Genomic DNA, 19,083 nt, shown 5'->3' with positions numbered 1-19,083 from the left:
GCGAAGACAGCACTGCAATTTGAGGGAAACAGAACAAAGCGAGCGCCACTCGTCAGGTGATAAAAACGACCTTGTTCATTTCAACTGAGCGAGAGAATGCCACAGCAGTGAGCAGAATTGTAGCCTCGGTAATCAAAATAATTATGGGGTTTTACGTGCCAAGACAACTTTCTGATCACGAGGCATGCCGTAGTGGAGGGCTTCGGGAATTTAGACCACCTGGGCTCCCTTAACGAGCACCTAAATCTAAGTACACGGGTTGTTTCGCATTCCGCACCCATCAAAAGGCAGCCGCCATGGCCCGAATTTGATGCCGCGACATGCTGCTCAGCAGCCCAACACCATAGATCTGGTAATCATACGCTAATTCGGGTTAGCTTAGTTTGGTTACCTCCTGCGCTTCCATCAGGGCTTACACGAGCAACAATTTTATCCAAGCAAGATGTGCGCTTCACTTTAAGAGGAGCATGAAAGAAAATTAGCAATATCGTCCGGTAAGTGCACTTTTTTGTAGTAAGTGAGGTTTAGTTTAGCGAGATGATTTGGCGGACAGATCGCACGGGTAATCGGGGTGCCTCTGCTGGAGATGCAAAATTTGTAAAATGGCGTCTAGCAAGTGGGGAACTCAAACGTCTATATTTTTCCAGATACGAGGTATCATTTTAATCGAGAAACCCAAGTGACGAAAGTTTTATTAGTTTCGTTCTTTGTTGGCATTGAATGCGCAAGTGAAGTGATTCAGCAACGCGCAGTCGATAATACACGCCAGGTATAGGACATCAAAACATCAGGAATGGCTGAAGAAAGCAGCAACGAATACACGCCCCTTGACTTAAGCATGAAGGGCGAAGAAACACCAAGTACAAGCCGTGACTGTACCCACGGAGCTTCATCTACTTTGGGCGCCTACACAATGTGAGCTTTACCATTGTCAATTTTGTCACTGAATGCTGTTACCCTTAGACACGGCCCATATAATAGGCTTTACCATCTGTACATTTGTTCCCACCTAGAACGGGTCTTTTTGACACCCAGCTTGAGCTTTGAAACTGGAGGCTTTCTGAGATCAAGACGCGTCGACGCAAGGGTGGTGCGAATATATTGCCATGTTCAGCGCAAAGTCAGCTGTCAAACGCTAAGGACAACATTTCTCAGAACATGAACGTATACTGACAGCAGAAAATATTTTTCATTGATGCATAGTTCTTGCACTACACACGCGCGATGGGGGGCAATAGTTTGAAGTCCCGGGCACAATTCCGGATGGCACCACTGTATTTCGATGAAAGCGCACTCTAAAAAGGCTCTTGATAACTTGAATTTAGATGCTCGTTACAGAAGCCCCGATGGTCAAAATTTATGCGCTGGCCCGCTAAATTCGCTATTCGTTTGATCAGGTCATGGTTCTTGCACGAAAAACCTCGGAATTAGCTTTAACCGCAGTGAACAATTGGTGTGCCGAGCCGTTAGTATTTTCTAGACAACTCGTCAAAGTGCGCGTAAATACTGTCATTTGCCAATTAACAAAATATGTAACCAAGTGGGTACTGCACGCTTAAAGGTTTACTTGAATAAAAAGTAGGCCCCTTGCATGAACAGCCAAAACTTGGTTTAAAACGATTGTGCTTCCCTTTGCATGTGTTGCTTAAAGGCAATAAATGCGCTTTAGAGGAAAACCCTTTTTTTCGCTTGGAGTTGTGTGGTTAAAGAAGGTACTGTTTCTGCTTTTAATGTTCTTTGACAACCTAAGTTTAGATCACTTAGTTTTAAATAGTGTTCTTTTTTTTTCAAATATTCTACCTTGGTACGTGGAACACTTTCATTTTAGTAGTACTGCTGTGGCATTGCGGATAATGTATTGCAATGCGAGAGGGATAATTAAAACCTTGATGACCTTCCTAAACTATTCCTTGAACATATTGCTAAAGTATTTTTGAGCCAAGAAGAGGCCTTTAAACTCTGACCAATCAAACTTCCGCTGATCGGCCATCTAAAGATTCTACGACGAAGGAATTGCCTCGTTGGCGCGTATAGCAATAACTGTGCAAACGAGTTGTCACTTACAAGCCACAACTTAAAATTCTGCTCGAGTCAGTGTCTGTACAAGTAATTCTAACTGACAGATTGGTTACAATTCATTCTCTTCACCATCAATCTAATGGCGTAATAATGAACATACTATTTTATGACTGGTGAGTGAATGCTGGTGGTGAATGCTCAAAATTTCTAGCGAGACTCTCGGTGTGACCCCAAAGGTAAGCCCATGGAACATGTTCTAGTAACCTCCGGCGAGTGGTTAATAAAGAGGAGACCACCTATTGTAATATATCACACAATAAGTATTGTTCTATTGATTCGGCGCTTGGCCCGTGTGGGCTTCTTCCCTACCTGGAAAGGAACGTTATACAATCTGTTTAGGTAATGAACACTTGACAGTAGCGTCCACTCTAATGCAGCAACACGCCTGACCTTGGCAAATTCCTATGCTAATGTTAGCTTCGGCCAATTCGTCGTATTTGAAGAAATCAACATGTCTAATTCGTTAATAGATAAGTAAACTTAGCGTAGAAGACGCAATAGCATACTTTAGCACTTTTATTGCTGACGCCATAAAATACATGCAAGAGTGAGAAAAATGAGGACTGCGAAGAGACGAAAAAAGCAAATCAAAACATGGGGCACACTTCGTCGATACCCAAATACATGAAACTTTATCGAATTGAAGAAGGTAAGTCAAAGGCTGGGCCGACGCAAGGGCAAGCTGAAGAACAAGCTGGGACAGTTTGCTTTTGGCAGATGGTCCTGCGCACAAGAGATTCAAGTCTGGTCTGGGCTAACAAGCTTACAGTGGCAGGAAACTCATCCGTAGACACTGGTGAATGACTGAGGAGGGAACCTGGAAGACCACACATATACTCTTGGTGAACACTTCGAGCATGTGTGTAGCTCTATGCCTAAAATTTAACCATCTCTATCTTTTCCTTAACATCTATTACAGCTTCTCTGATCTCCGAAAGAAACTTGTGCTGCCTCCGGCACGTTCATTTCGCCGCGTACTCAACTGACTTCATCATCATCATCATCATCATCATCCTCATCAGCCTGGTTACGCTCGCTGCAGAGCAAAGGCCTCTCCCATACTTCTCCAACTGCCCCCGTCATGTACTAATTGTGGCCATGTTGACCCTCCAAACTTCCTGATCTCCTGTGCCCACCTAACTTTGTCACCCGCTGCTACGCTTCCCTTTCCTCGGAATCCGGTCCGTAACCCCTAATGACCATCGGTTATCTTCCCTCCTCATTACATGTCCTGCCCATGCCCATTTCTTTTTCTTGATTTGAACTAAGATGTCATTAACGCGCGTTTGTTCCCTCACCCAATCTGCTCTTTTCTTATCCCTTAACGTTACAGCTATCATTCTTCTTTCCATAGCTCGCTGCGTCGTCCTCAATTTGAGTAGAACCCTTTCCGTAAGCCTCCAGGTTTCTGCCCCGTAGGTGAGTACTGGTAAGACACAACTATTATACACTTTTCTCTTGAGGGATAATGGCAACCTGCTGTTCATGATCTCCGAATGCCTGCCAAACGCACCCCAGCCCATTCTTATTCTTCTGATCATTTCACTATCATGATCCGGATCATAAGTCACTACCTGTCCTAAGTAGATGTATTCCCTTACCACTTCCAGTGCCTCGCTACTTATTGTAAATTGCTGTCCTCTTCCGAGCCTGTTAAACATTACATTAGTGTTCTGCAGATTAATTTTTAGACCCACTCTTCCGCTTTGCCTCTCCAGGTCAGTGAGCATACATTGCAATAGGTCCCCTGAGTTACTAAGCAAGGCAATATCATCAGCCAATCGGAAGTTACTAAGGTATTCTCCATTAACTTTTATCCCCAATTCTTCCCAATCCAGGTCTCTGGATACCTCCTGTAAACATGCTGTGAATAGCATTGGAGAGATCGTATCTCCCTGCCTGACGCCTTTCTTTATAGGGATTTTGTTGCTTTCTTTATGGAGGACTACAGTGGCTGTGGAGCCGCTATAGATATCCTTCAGTATTTTTACATACGGCTCGTCTACACCCTGACTCCGCAATGCCTCCATGATTGCTGAGGTTTTGACTGAATGAAACGCTTTCACATAATGAATGAAAGCTATATATAATGGTTGGTTATATTCCGCACATTTCTCTATCACCTGATTGATAGTGTGAATATGATCTATTGTTGAGTAGCCTTTACGGAATCCTGCCTAGTCCTTTGGTTGACGGAAGTGTAAGGTCTTCATGATTCTATTTGCAATTACCTTAGTAAATACTTTGTAGGCAACGGACAGTAAGCTGATCGGTCTATATTTTTTCAAGTCTTTGGCGTCGCCTTCTTATGGATTAGGATTATGTTAGCGTTCTTCCAAGATTCGCGCACGCTCGAGGTCAAGAGGCATTGTGTATACAGGGTGGCCAGTTTTTGTAGAACAATCTGCCCACTGTCCTTCAACAAATCTGCTGTTACCTGATCCTCCCCAGCTGCCTTCCGCCTTTGCATAGCTCCCAAGGCTTTCCTTACTTCTTCCGGCGTTACTTGTGGGATTTCGAATTTCTCTAGACTATTCTCTATTCCATTATCATCGTGAGTTCCACTCGTACTGTATAAATCTCTATAGAACTCCTCAGGCACTTGAACTATCTCATCCATATTAGTAATGATATTGCCGGCTTTGTCTATTAACGCACACATCTGATTCTTGCCAATTCCTAGTTTCTTCTTCGCAGCCTTTAGGCTTCCTCCGTTCCTGAGAGCTTGTTCGATTCTATCCATATTATACTTCCGTATGTCAGCTGTCTTACGCTTGTTGATTAACTTCGACAGTTCTGTCAGTTCTATTCTTGCTGAAGGGTTAGATGCTTTCATACATCGGCCTTTCTTGATCAGATCTTTCGTCTCCTGCGATAGCTTACTGGTATCCTGTCTAACGGAGTTACCACCGACTTCTATTGCACACTCCTTAATGATGCCCTCAAGATTGTCGTTCATTGCTTCAACACTAAGCTCCTCTTCCTGAGTTAAAGCCGAATACCTGTTCTGTAGCGCGATCTGGAATTCCTCTATTTTCGCTCTTACCGCTAATCATTGATCGGCTTCTAATGTACCGCTAAGCTCCGGTAGCAGAGGACGTGCCCGCTTCTGTATCAACTGTATCAATATCAACTGACTTACTTGTGCATTAATCAATTAAGGCTTTTAATCAATCCTTCGTGCACCCTGCAGTTGAATCACGGTGATAGAGAGAGAGGAAGCTTTTCATGGGAGACGGGCAGCCGGCATGCTAGCACGACCGGAGCCTCCCTTCCTCAGCAGGCGGCCGGACCTTGAATCTCGGCGGCGGCGTCGACCAGCCAAACTAGCCGAATTTTATCTTTCGGGCATTCGCCGAGCAGCATGTCAGAGCTTCTTTACTTGTTTCATCATTTTATCCATAAGCTCACTTCACTTGTGCAGAGTGTGAGACATAATTTACGACTATGGCGTCATCGCTACCAAGGATAGCAACCTGGCTTCAGTAACCATGGCTTGGCACGTGTTCTTCATTCGTAGCGCAGGACATGGTTAAACACAGACACCGGACAAACGCATCTCATGTCCGGGAGCGGTATTATACTTGAAGCACAGCCATAGTAGGCATTCATGCAGATTGAAAGACAGTTAAGGGTGAGCCCCTGCAATTGTGGTATTCTTTTTTCTAAACTGAAGCTTTTGAGGCGAACCATCCCGGGCTTCGTTGCTGATTGTGGCTGCTGCTGTGTTGCCGAAAAGGTGGGTGCTTCACGTCTCTTCGCGCGCATGCCCAGTGCCGTTTCCATTACGCCGCGAGTACACGGATGAAACGAGAAAAAAAAAACAGTAGCCTTTGACCTGTAATTGGAGTCCTTCGTGCACCCTGCAGTTGAAACACGGTACCCACATGTCCTTACACAATGCCCACATGTGTACTGGATGGGCATAATTTTGTTTTCCTTTACCAATTTTTAACCTGCATTTAAATGCTTCCGATAAAAATTTGCTGCCACAGAAAAAACAAATCTTTAGCGAAGATAACCTCTAGGGCCCTCGAAGAGTACGCGCGTGCGCGGCGCCAAGTACATCTTGGCCGTTACAGCTGTTCGGAGGGCGTATGCTTTGATTTTAAGCATCGTAAATGCGGCCACACAACATAAATCTAAATAAAGCGCCCATATCTGAGACACACAAGTTGAAAAAAAAGGAAAATTTCATTTGCGCTTATATACTTCAGAAACGCATGCTTTGTCTGAAAAGTACGCTCTTCTGGGAAATGCCCCTCACTTGACAAAGAGGTCAGAGCCGTCATTCAGGCAGTAACAACGAAGAGAACTGGAAGGACAACGTTTACTACAGGTGAATTTCGTTGTTATAGCTTTTTTACGATGAATCAACGTGAATATAGAGCACCTAGATATACGACCCGAGTAGGCTCGTCCTCTGAGTAAACTTCGAAAGCTGACTCACCAAAGAGGGCATTTAGTGAGGCAATCGTTTGGTTCTTACCACAAAACGGCGTCATTGAAGAATGCTCACTAAATGTGCCTGTAGATCGATGCACTTTTTAAGGCCAATGTACAGAATTCCGGCGTGTAGTCAACTTCGATGCTCTCTCACCTTTAGTTGCCGCAACAACTTCCTTGTCTTTTCGGCGATAGGCATGCGCTTACTTTCAAATTTTCCTTTCTACGGCTGCTGCGTCTTTCAGGCATTATACTTGTACCGAAAGATACCGTTGATAAATGTGGTCCCGTCTACAATGTTCATACATCAAGATTTTCCAATTCCGTTCAGGATTGTCCCTGTGATGATTGGAGAGATTACAATCGTCTCATAGAATAATGTGGTGACGCAGACACGTGGGAAACAACCATTCCTTGCGCAGAATTTTTGCAATTCACGCAGCAGTGCCTCGTGGATCACGACGCAAATTGACGGCAGGGTCTCTCGTACCAGAAAAAAAAATTCCGTCAGCCACTACCCATATTACTTTCCGGAGCGATAATGGTGACCGCGCTAGCGTGGTGCCAGCTGGTGACACGTGCAGCGGCAAACACGCGGTGGTTGTTTGGAGGTAAAATATTTCAATTTATTGAAGTAACATCGCTTGCTCGTTCGGGCCACCTATCGTTTATATTTAGTATTAAATGCTCGTTCCAGTACGGTGAGACGGGTCTGAGGTGTCTTAGCCGCATGATGACTGCAAGCGGACTTGGAGTGCTTACGCGTTTGTTCCTCAAACTCGGTTGGGTGTAAAAGATTTTTGGTGTGAGGCATTTTGCCAAGAAACAGCACTGTAGCATTACGTCAAGTCTCTATGCACAACTAAAAACACACGGAAGCGAGCAGGAGCGAGCCTGTGTTTACGGAGAGAACTGTCGTCACTTACACATGCCTTGGATGGTTAACGTCTATCCTTGCTTCGATAGCTTGACAGCCAGGCCTAACGCCGTTATGCGAAATCTGCCCATGTGAAAGGACACTTTCAGTCGAGAGTGGATGTCTAGAGAGTATGTTTCAAGCGTTAAGTGATTGCGCGATGTTTCATCGGCACCTCGGGCACTATCTGACGCTTGGCGAAAAGGTCCGACATCTGGCAGGAAAACCGTGATACACTGAATAAGAAGAGAAAAGGCCAAGAAAGAAACATTGGCTAGCTTCAGCTGTTTATTTTCGCAACCCTGTTGCTGATTTATACCACACGGATGTTAGCCTCATCGGAGCACAAAAACGCGCACCGCATTAAACCCAGGAGGAAGTCATCAAGCTATGACACTTACGCAACTTGGGCAACGCAAACGAATTTCTCGCATCGCCTTTACTATCTACCACACTCTTTCCATGTATATGCACGTTGTGAACTACCGCCTGACGCAGCGTGAAAAACAGCAACAGCAGCACAGTTAAAAGTCTAAGAAAAAAACCAAAATTCGCTTTGAAAGCCAAGGACCGCACATCACGAAGATCCTAATTGCGCTATAGCTGCGCACAAATGTCAACTAACTTGTTCAAGAATAACTTTCACCTTTACACAATGTAATCCGTGGGGGTGCAAGAGACGCCTCGAAAGCACACCCATGGATTTCTATAAAGCTACACTTCCAGACGCACACACGCAATTAGCCCAGAATCAGGCCAGAGGATATCTTTACCCATTAGAAAAATCGGCTGGTTTGCGGCCGCGTCGGGATTTAAACCACCTAACTCTCGCATGTGAATGGGGTGCAGTATGCCGCAATCATTTGGTGTAGCTAAAGAGCTGTAGAGCAGAGAAATTAACAGCTCTCTCCTTTGTGATTACCTTTTACTGCACTGAACTCACACCACCACCTCACGCTCCTCTAAGTGAGACACCTTTTCACATATGTGGCCTGCATTTCCCTGTGGATTTCGATGGGCGTTCATCCTTTGCTTCATAGAAAACGAATCACACTTTGTTGGTTATTCTCCGTGCATGTGTGAAGCACAACCGTCATCTTCAGCACCCGACAGCAGCGCCGTGTCGCGGCGCTACCGGGAGATAAGTCTGGGCTGCTCCAAGAAATGTCCGCTTCTGGGAATGGACATGTTGACTTCGCTTTTACAAGCGTAATTCGGCCTAAATATATAGTGGAAAAGACTTTTTGATTCGCCCTCGTATAAACGTTGGGTCGCTTTTTTTTTTCATTCGCTGTATTCACTAGTTGTGCCATGACTGCCAATATCTCCCGAGTAGCGTTAGCACTACTCCTGAAAGAAACAATAATAGACACGTGTTCGTGTCTACGGTTTTTGGCTCGAGGGCTTCACTTAAATTTGCTTTTATGATTTGGTGTCAGTACGGCACGTGTCACTGCGGCTCCTCTTCTAGTGTTCGAATATTAGCACTTTAGCGTCGACATAGTGGCGCACTCTGTTGTATGTTTTTCCAGATGGACTTCACGATATCATTCGAGTTGCCCAAATGCCCAACGTTTTATTGGTTCCCTTTCATCCTCGGCACGGGTTGCGCATGCGTGATCATTCAACGACGTTCTGTCTAAGAAAGACCCCAGTACTTCGGGGTGTCAGCATCAGGCATGGATGAACAAAGGAACGGTGGACACACACCTCCTGCGTTTACCTTCATCGACAAAGCAATCCCGGATAAAAGCCGCGAAGGCGGCGAGGGTGCCTTAGGCACTTCCGACGATTACCTTACGTGAGTATTCTCGTTCGTGCAATTCTCGTTGGATATTTTCAGCCGCAGAAACAACCTGGAATACAGACTTTAGCTGCTGTACATTTGTTCCCACATCGATGTGGACGTTTTCGAGGACAACTTACAGGCAGCGTGGCTGCGGCAGTTTATGGTTATGGTAAAGAGAAGTGCTTCTACAGGAGGCAAATGTTTCTATCAAAGTATATATATATAGTTAGATAGCGTTTGATCACCGCATCGCACACTTGTAGCAGTGACCCATTGGCTGGGATGTTGCGCTGCTTAACTCCACATCATGGGTAATGTACACTCGCCCACAAAATATTGCGGCGTGCGCGAGCGCGTGGCGAAGCGACCCTCTTCCCCTTCTGGCGGTGAACCCCCGGTGCCGAGACCGACGCCGGCACGCATGCGCGTCCCTCCGAGACTGCAAGCGTGCATGTTTCCGTGCGTCCTCCTTGCGCGCCGGTGATATTCGAATGTAGCCGCGAGGTAGCCCTCTTGCGATATGCGCTGTGGCCATGCTGTGGCCCTGTGGCGAATTCGACGGGCGAAACTGTGTGAAGCGTCTTTAGAAGCGTTGGTTGTCGGGCGCGCCACTGCGGCCGCTTTTTGCCGAGTCACGAGCGCTGACGCATAGGGCCGGCCCGGTGGCGAACGCCACAAGTCATTTTTTTTTTCTGGGCTGCACCTTTTCATGGCCAATCATTGTTGTTTCCGTCTTTTTCGAACGGGGCGTTCTCCCGCAGAAGAGCGTAGCATACAACGCGCTCTATAGAAGGAGACAGGCAAGACGAAAATGAACAAATAATTTCCGTTGTATAAACGAAGTTCTGCCCGTCGAAGCCGCCATGGCGCATTTAGGAAGAGGGGCACATCGCGACATTATTCAGATATCGCCGGCGCGCAAGGAGGAAGCGCGGAAACATGCACGCTTGCAGTCTTGGAGGGACGCGCATGCGCGCAAGTGTCGGTCTCGACACCAGGGGTTCACCGCTAGAAGGGGAGGAGGGTCGCGTCGCCACGCGCTGGCGCACCCAGCAATATTTTGTGGGCGAGTGTACAAGCCGCAGTGGTATTTCGCCAATGATTGTGAAATGCAAGAAGGCTCCAGTACTTGGATTTGCGTGCACATAAGAGAAACCCAGGTGGAGAAACTTAATTCCGCGATCCCTCGAAGAGGCCGTCATAGTGAGGTCGGGGTTTTGAAACGTGAAACACAAGGACATAAATAAATATAACAGTACGTCAAACTTTCTTTGGCGATCGAGTCAGCACACTCCTGGACCCTCACGGAATATCGCAGACATAGTACAACTTGATAAACACGCAGGAAATGCGTGACCCAGAGAGCAAACTTCTTAAATTTTTGCTGTTACTCGTTTTTTAGCAAATATAAAAGGTGCGCTTGAAGAAAAACGTCATGTCGTCGAAATGAACGCAGTTAATTTTTACGGCATGTTCGGGTAAATCGGAAAATACTACAGGGACGAGGCGACGGCCGCGTAATATTGGCGCAACTGCGAACGGCCGCGTGGGCAGAGTGTGCGAACGTAAGCGTGAAATAGCGAGGACAGTTGCCCACCCCAAATCTTAAGATGCGTGGTCGCAGGCAGGCAGAGCTTTTGCGGACGTGGCTGGGCGACCGACTCGGCCGACTGGCAAGGTACGAGAGCTAACATAACGTAGCCAAACCTAACATAACCTTGCGTTACCTGATGCATAATTTTAAGCACTCGCGCGCTGTTTACGCATGCCGCTCATGGCACGGCAGTTCTGTCGCACTGTTTATGACTAGCGCTTTCGAGTTGACTCGCATGACGTCGTAAGCTACAGGCACGTAGTCTAAAACGAACACCCCGGAGGGGATAAAACTGCATAATTATGTCGTTATCTGGCAGCTTACGACCTTCTTAACTTGGTTCTAGCATCGTTCGCTTCTTACTTCTTCTTACTTATATTTCATGCTTCATGTCATGATTTAAGAAATTGCATAATTTAAGAGTGTGCCGTTCACCCTATGCCGGTAGGGAAGTGATCACTTTGATAAAATGATGCATTACGGAAACAGCCTTCATTAACGAAGCAGGAGTTCTCTTGGTCTAAATTCTGTTTGCCAAAAACATTTTTCTGGTATATTCTGCCGTAACTGGGAGCTCAGAGTCAAAGACCAATACGTATGTCTCATTCCAGGTATATTGACGAGTACATCAATGACGCGTTCAAGGCGTTGAACCGCCAGACCGATGCCACTGACGTCAATGGTACGTACGGCATGGCCTTTAACCATCGATACCATTCGCGGAGATGCCTAACAAAGCCCAGAGGAGGCAGCATTTCCATCGATCATGATGGCGGTGCATTTATTTTTCATACCGACACCATACTAGCGTCACATGTAGGTTGCTGCTTGTGCAGTCATCGTGATATTCATGCAGATGAATTGAGTGCTAACAGAGACAACACTACGCATATTCTACTTGCCTCAAGTTCCGAATGAATTCACTTTCAACGTGATGAATTCAATCGCAAAGGCAATCGATACTTCTCGTTTTGGTATGCATTGTGTTGGAATGGGGTCAGAGTAACAAGTTTGCAATGCTTAGCAAGCCAACCGCATGTTTTATACTTCACGGTAAATGCTTGCTGGGTGATCCTGTCATCAAAGAATCTCTTGGCGGGTGCCGTGGCAAATTTAATTTAATCACTGGAAATTGCAAAGGCGCCGTCAAGGGAGCGTTTCGGTAATAAAACTTCTCGAGTACATTCGCTATGGGAGAGCATAGATGACATCGAGCTGTCTTGTTACTGTGCCATCAGCAGGCGAGTGTTACTACTTACAGACACTCTCCCCCTCTGCATCGAATGACGTTCTTAAGCGGCGTTCCTTGCTTGCCTTCTCCCCTACATGATCAAAGGCCCTGGATCATGTTAACGTGACGATCCCCGCCTCTATTATTTATTTCGATACATTTTTATCGTACGGTACATCTGATTGTGGCATTCCGTCATTGGATGATCAACCGAATTCCCGTGCAGTGGTCGGTGCCGTTGCAAGCAGTTCACATTGACCGGCTCTCTCAAAGCGCGGCTGCTTCCAGAGTAAGGGCACGTGGCCTACCGTTTGCAACTGTGTCCTGCCACGCAGCAGCTTATACGTTCGAGGCGCTGTAGCCACAACTTAATTTGCGAGCCGCTCTTGTGTGTTTACGATAGCCGAACCTATTGAGGGGACCTTTATTACAGCTCTCTGTCTACCTTACGGAAAACCAGCCATACCTTATTAGTATTCTGTGATATTTGCGGTCATCATATCTAACGCAACATAGTGGGATTGCTGCTGTTGCATTGTTCTACAATACTGCCTTGGGAAATTGTAATTCTGCAAGTCTTTCTCATCTTATCAGATGCTGGCCACACCACCCTCACATATGCTCATTCGGCGGCCTTTTAATCAGCGGGATAGGTATCGAAGGCGTGCAGAGCATCACGGGCATTCTTAGTTTAAAATTAGTTGTTAAACATGCACAGCTAACTGTAAGTGCATTCATAAGAAATGCAGCTACAGACGTAGGTAAATAGATGCATAGGATAGCCAGGCTCTTAAACAATAGTCCACTATCGTTTGAAGCTTTCATCTATCACATCAAGACAAGGTTTTTCTGGGTGTTCAAGCTTAAATACAGTTTTTTAACTTGTTTTGTCGCCTTTTCCTTTGTCAACAACCCGATCAGACTGTCTACTGCTAGCAATATATAGGCGATATGCTGAACTTGCAGGTGCACTTTTGCACATAAAGAAGTGCATATCGAGGTACAATCGTAATGAAAGTGTCAACAGGCGAGTTCGTGACATCATTAGCCAGCCATCTTTACGCGGCGACGCCCAACCTTTCGAAACACTTTTCTTTTGAATGGGAAGCTTCGTATCTGGGACATTTCAGATTTTCCTACTCAACATGAAAAATGCATATATGCCTTGGAGAACAACTTTTAGACTTACATGTACGATGTTCGTTGCATTTGAGAATGTTCTAGTGACTGTAGTCATGCAGTTATCTATTTAGGGCCTGGATGGTGTGCCAAAATTTCCGGAAATTGGCACGTTTCTAAAAAGTTAAAACACCACGTCATCAACTTAGTAACTCTAATCCTAAAACAAATATCGCTGTACAGTGGACCGCATGGTTTAGAATATATAAAGCGGCAAAGTTTGATTGATGAATTTACAATTTATAGAAATGACAAATATTTGCGAGCGTTTTTCAAAAGACTTAGCTATCACATTCTGGTAAACTTCAGAACGCTGAATATCATTTTTGTCGATTGACGGGTATCAGTAAATGTACTTTCTAAAATTAGGATATTGTTTTTTTTGCTCAATTAGCTGCAAGCGTGATATTCATTTTTGCAAATGTTGTCGCATTCAATACTTCTTATAGAGACGTTTACCGTCTGAACAATAGGTTAGTTTAGGGCAGTTACAAGATTTCATTATTTTGCTTCACATTCGATAGCCTACATCAATGTTGGTGAAAGCGTGATTAAGGAAAACAATATCCCTGCTCGCAAGTACTTAGACAGAAGCCTCCACGCTGAAGTTCCCTTTTGCACGTTTCTACCTAAGCAGCTCTACAGTAACGAGAACGAGCCCTTCTTGGTAAAGGCAAGTTGAGTGCGTGCCAGAAGCTGCTCATTGAATTTAATAGATGTTGCATTGCGACCTTAGTGAAGCATGGAACACGCCTCTTGCTGGAAAGTGGAAAAATAGATTCCACTTTTGTAGCGCACTAAAAGATAGTGACCTGTCATCTTTCGCTTAGAACAAGGTTCTATTCTATTCTGCTGTATTATACAGCGTATTCATTTTTAGAAAAATTAACATTCTGCAAAGTTAATCGGGCTTGTCTCTTGCGTCAATGCGAATCTCTTGCTTGCACTGAGCACCGAATTCCAGTATTTCGGAAAGAAAAAGCACACTGCACACGCAAACAAAGCAGCCAGCCTTGCGTACACCTAAAGCTCAACTAAAACTTACTGCATGCCATCATTTATTTTTCACGCTCTTTCAATGACGTCTCCATAGCGACGAGTGAACACCTCTGCTGTTTTTTCGGGCCACGCAGATGCTGCTGAGAGTGGAAGCACGAATGATGCGCCTGTGGTGTCCACCGCCAGTGCCGATCACGCCAGGCCCAGTACGAGCCGCGCTGGCATCGCGAAAGTATCGTTGACTACGAAAGACACCGCGAGGTGAACCAACATTTCTAAATATTTCTTGATATAAAGCAACCCTGCCATAGAGTGATGTGCGACGGTGACCACGCCGCCCAGTTGCAATTTTATGCCGCACAGAAAATAGAAAAATAGGTCATAAATGTAAGAGCAAAAGAAAGCGTCTACTTCAACGACGCGTGAGGACGTTTCAACGACGCGTGAGGACGTTTCCACGACGCGTGAGGACGTTTCAACGACGCGTGAGGACGTTTCAACGACGCGTGAGGACGTTTCAACGGCGCGTGAGGACGTTTCAACGGCGCGTGAAGACGTTTCAACGACGCGTGAGGACGTTTCAAGGACGAGTGGTGACGCATCTAAGACGAGTGGTGACGCATCTAAGACGAGTGGTGACGCATCTAAGACGAGTGGTGACGCATCTAAGACGAGTGGTGACGCATCAGAGACGTGTAAGGACGTATCACTATACATGATGCATGACTATGGTGCATTGAAAGACGCCGCCAGGACGTGGTTCCAGAACCGAAAGTGCAGCCTAAAACTGCGGCAGCTCTTTCGCAGCGTCTTCCTACAAGCATTCACGAGCGTCGTGCGCAAGGAACCGGCCGGAGTTCTGCTCGAAACGCGGGTGTAGGTACCGAACGAGAATATCGCGATCTTTACAGAAGCGATGAACCGTCTTTACGGCGACCCGGACATGTCTCAGAAGAAAACATGTTTTCTCGAGCGTGGTTTGAAGCAATAGCTTCACGCCGGATTTTGTTCGCAAGCCGGTAAAGACCACTGCGAAAAGAGAGCTAGAGGAATGTATGAAGGCAGGGATGTTAACCAGTCAAGAGTCTGGTTGGCTACCCTACGCTGGGGGAAGGGAGAGGGGGAGGAGATAAGGGAGACGTGTGTAGAGACGTGTACGGACAGTACATGAGTTAAAGCTCCTCGCGCAAAGCAGACGTTCTGGGGAAGCACAAAAGTGCCTTCGCAGCCTTCTGAGCCGATCATCGGTGGGGACCGCGCTCTAGCTGTCTGTTCACTCAGATGACAATCACCTACTTTCATCAAAGTGTTGGACAAAGATTGTCTTTGTGCTTGGAATTGAGGACAATGGCAGAATAAGTGGTGAATGTTCTCGCATCCGCAAACATCACATTCAGGACTATCAGCCATTCTAATTAGTGCTGATTAGGCATTCGTAAAGGCACTTCAAGCCACAACCGACACAGAAGAGACGCTTTGCGTCGGTGCAGACCGGCCGGAGGTCTCAGTTGCAGTGACGGGTTTTGCTGTGCAGTCTTGTGCGCCTTGTATGTGCGGTATTCCACCCTGCTGAGGAGATCATGCGCGCTAGAATGCGGAGTTGTCTCACGGCGTCGATCTTTGAGAGAGGAATGGGGACGCAGTGATATTGGTTTGACGTCCAAGTTGCCTTACCTACGTCATAATTTCCTATGATGCCGCAATGACCTGGTATCCATTGAAAAGAGATATCATGGCCTTCACCCGCCGTGGTTGCTCAGTGGCTATGGTGTTAGGCTGCTGAGCACGAGGTCGCGGGATCGAATCCCGGCCACGGCGGCCGCATTTCAATGGGGGCGAAAGGTGAAAACACCCGTGTATCTAGACTTAGGTGCAAGTTAAAGAACCCCAGGTGGTCGAAATTTCAGGAGTCCTCCACTACGGTGTGCCTCATAATCAGAAAGTGGTTTGGCACGTAAAGCCCCATAATTTATCATGGCCTTTCTCTCTTAAGTGATGGACAAGTTCCACGATTTTACAGGTGAGCTGATCATGAGTTCAATGTCGGAGGAACGACTGCACACATAGCAAGACCGGCCTTGAATTGCAGAAGATTGCCCATTTTGTAGGACTTTCAGCATTGATCACATGAAGCGCGTCACAGAGAGACGCGAGCTCTGCAGCTGTAGACGTAGTGACATGGGAAGTCTTGAACCGCTGGGGTATTCTCATTGTTCTACAGCACCACGGGAACTGGTTGACGTAGTTGATCCATCAGTATAGGCGTGTATGCAGTCGCTGTATGTCTCGTACAAGATAAGTAAACTTAGTTGCTTGAGTGCTGATGACGGCAAGTCCGACTTCTTCTGAACTCCTGTGATTGTAAGGTTTACTTGAGTGCGGCGCATACACCATGGTGGAATGGAAAGTCTTGCCGCAGGTGCGTAACCTGACCTGAGAGAGGCACGGTGCGCGAAGACAGTCGCACTGAATGTCGCGTGGGGCCTACCTACTGGGAGACTTGCGAGATGGTGTGTAGGGATCCGGGTGAAGTGTCTTATGGCCACACGCAATGTTTCAATGGTAATGTGCGTTCTAAAAGTGTAATCTCGAGCGACTGCAATAACTTTTGTCATGGACGCACTCCGCGGTAGACCAAGGCACATACCAAGGCATAAGGGTTTAGATGCTTTGGATTATATTCAGGTAAGTTCTGCAGGTGTTGGACATAACCGGTAGGCTGTACCGCAGGAATCCAATAAAGAGGACCTCGTACAGTTGCACACTAGAATGTATTGGCGCGCCCAATGTCTTTCCTGCTACGAACTTAAACATATGGCAAATTCTTGTCAGGCATTTTCTCACAACAATTCACATGAGAGGTCCAGGAGAGATCTCTGTCAATGACCACCCCCAAAAGTCTGACTCGTGCTGTACGAGATCAGCTTTCCGTCGATGGATATCATGTATGGAGACATTGCTTTTCTGGTAAACGCCACCACTGCACACTTTGCACATGGCATATGAAGTCCTTGCTCTCGAAGGTAGGATGATGTTGAAGTGGCTGCCTTGTGAAGCCGAGTGCGTAGCTGAAGTCGTGTCACACCCGACGTCCAAGTACAAATGTCGTCGGCATAGATAGAGAGCCCAACGGTGCTTGGCCGGATGTCGGCGAGTCCAACGAGTGTTAGACTCAAGAGCGTTGAGCTCAGTACTCCGCCCTGAGGCACCCCACGGTTACTGTTGTGCTGGGAGGTCGTGCCATCTTCGGTAAGTAGGAAAAAGGACCTCTTATGTAGATAGCCACTTATCCAGAAATATACCTTGCCGTGAAGTCCTGCTGCCCCTAACGCATTGAAAATCGCTTCATGCCTTACGGTATCGTACACTCCTTTAACATCCCGAAACAGCGCAGCAGATAATATTTTTCAGGACTTCTGGTGCTGGATGCACGTCACCCTGTCGATAACGTTGTCTAAGAACGGCCACGCCTGAAACCAGCCACTCCATCTGGATGTACTTAGTAATGTACGAGGTACCATTCTAGCGTTGCTAGAATCATCCTCTCTATTAGTTTTACGATGCAACGGGCAAACGCAGTTGGTCGGTATGATGCAATGTTTACTGGCGAATTGTCAGGCATGAGCATTGGAATTAGGCGACTGGTCTTCCGTTCCTGAGGAACCGTACCTGTCTGCCAGGAGCTCTTGAACAAGAGCAGGGGCACTTTCCGAGCTGCTTCGCCAAGATTACAGAGGGCATGGTAGGTTATACCTTCGGGTCCTGGTGAAGATGAACGCTTTCGCAAGGCGAGTGCAGCTTCGAGTTCCTCCATAGAGAAAGGGTGGTTCATGCGGGGTTCACGTCAAATGGTTGAGAGGTCAAGCATCGATGTTTTAATGGGGCTAGTTTCACCAGCAATCCTCCTGCAGAAATCTTCAGCGACGGCAATCTCGCTGCATCGTTGGTGAAGGGCCAAAGACATAAAAGGGGGGCACTGCTCAGGGGTTTATTTAGTTATTTATTTAAGATACTTTCATGGCCCGAAGACATTGCAGAAAGGAGTGGGTGAGCATAACAAAATTGTGCAATATACAAAGACATATTTACCGTGGCGCTTCAAGAATGCTGGTTTTGGGAAGGTGACGGTATCCAGGATGGCTGCAACGGTGGCGGCGAGGTGGTTCCAAGTTTTGCTTGTGCTAGGGATGAATGCATTACTACAAAGTTTATTACGTGAAGACGGCACACCAACTTTGAAACTGTGGTCAGGGTGAGATGACATGTTTGACGGTTGGGTGATAAGCTGTTCTTTCAACAAAGGGTTGTGGTGGTAGATTTTATAGAATAGCGAAAGGCGATAGCATCTACGATGGAAAGAAAGTTCTGGCAAGTTAAGTCTTGTCTTCATTGAAGTAACGCTAGCGTGTCGGGAGTAGTTTGATAAGATGAAACGCGCTGCACGATCTTGCATGGCTTCTATGCTGTTTATGAGTGTAATGCTAGCTGGGTCCCAAATGGCGCATGCGTATTCTAGTTTAGAGCGAACTAATGTTTTGTAGAGAGTTAGTTTCAGTGACGGTGGTGCGCATGAGAAGTTTCGGCGCAAATAGCCCTACATGCGACGGGCATTGCTACATATAATGTCGACATGCATGTGCCAGCAAAGGTTGCTGGTGATGTTTAGTCCAAGGTATTTGAACGATGAGTCAACAGAGAGAGGGCTATTATTTAGGAAATATGTATGCAAATTAGTAGTATTGGTATGCTGTGATACGCGCAGGCATTTACATTTGCTTAAGTTAAACTTCATAGACCACTTGTTACACCATAACCGAACATTATTAATGTCGTCTTGAAGTTTAAGGGTA

At 46.4% G+C, this 19,083-nt stretch overlaps 1 long non-coding RNA gene across 1 annotated transcript; it reads left to right on the top strand.

Annotated features, from left to right (window-relative positions):
• Positions 1-8,997: 8,997 nt before the first annotated feature.
• LOC140214035 (uncharacterized) lies at positions 8,998-14,488 on the top strand. Its single transcript, XR_011890946.1, has 3 exons — positions 8,998-9,242; positions 11,436-11,506; positions 14,368-14,488. It is a non-coding gene; the product is annotated as an uncharacterized lncRNA (long non-coding RNA).
• The last annotated feature ends 4,595 nt before the right edge of the window (positions 14,489-19,083 follow it).

The sequence above is a fragment of the Dermacentor andersoni genome, chromosome 11, assembly GCF_023375885.2.
Source record: "Dermacentor andersoni chromosome 11, qqDerAnde1_hic_scaffold, whole genome shotgun sequence".
Classification (NCBI taxonomy): Eukaryota; Metazoa; Arthropoda; class Arachnida; order Ixodida; family Ixodidae; genus Dermacentor; species Dermacentor andersoni.
Note: the sequence above shows the minus strand (reverse complement) of the source record. Positions and strands in the feature narration are given on the sequence as shown.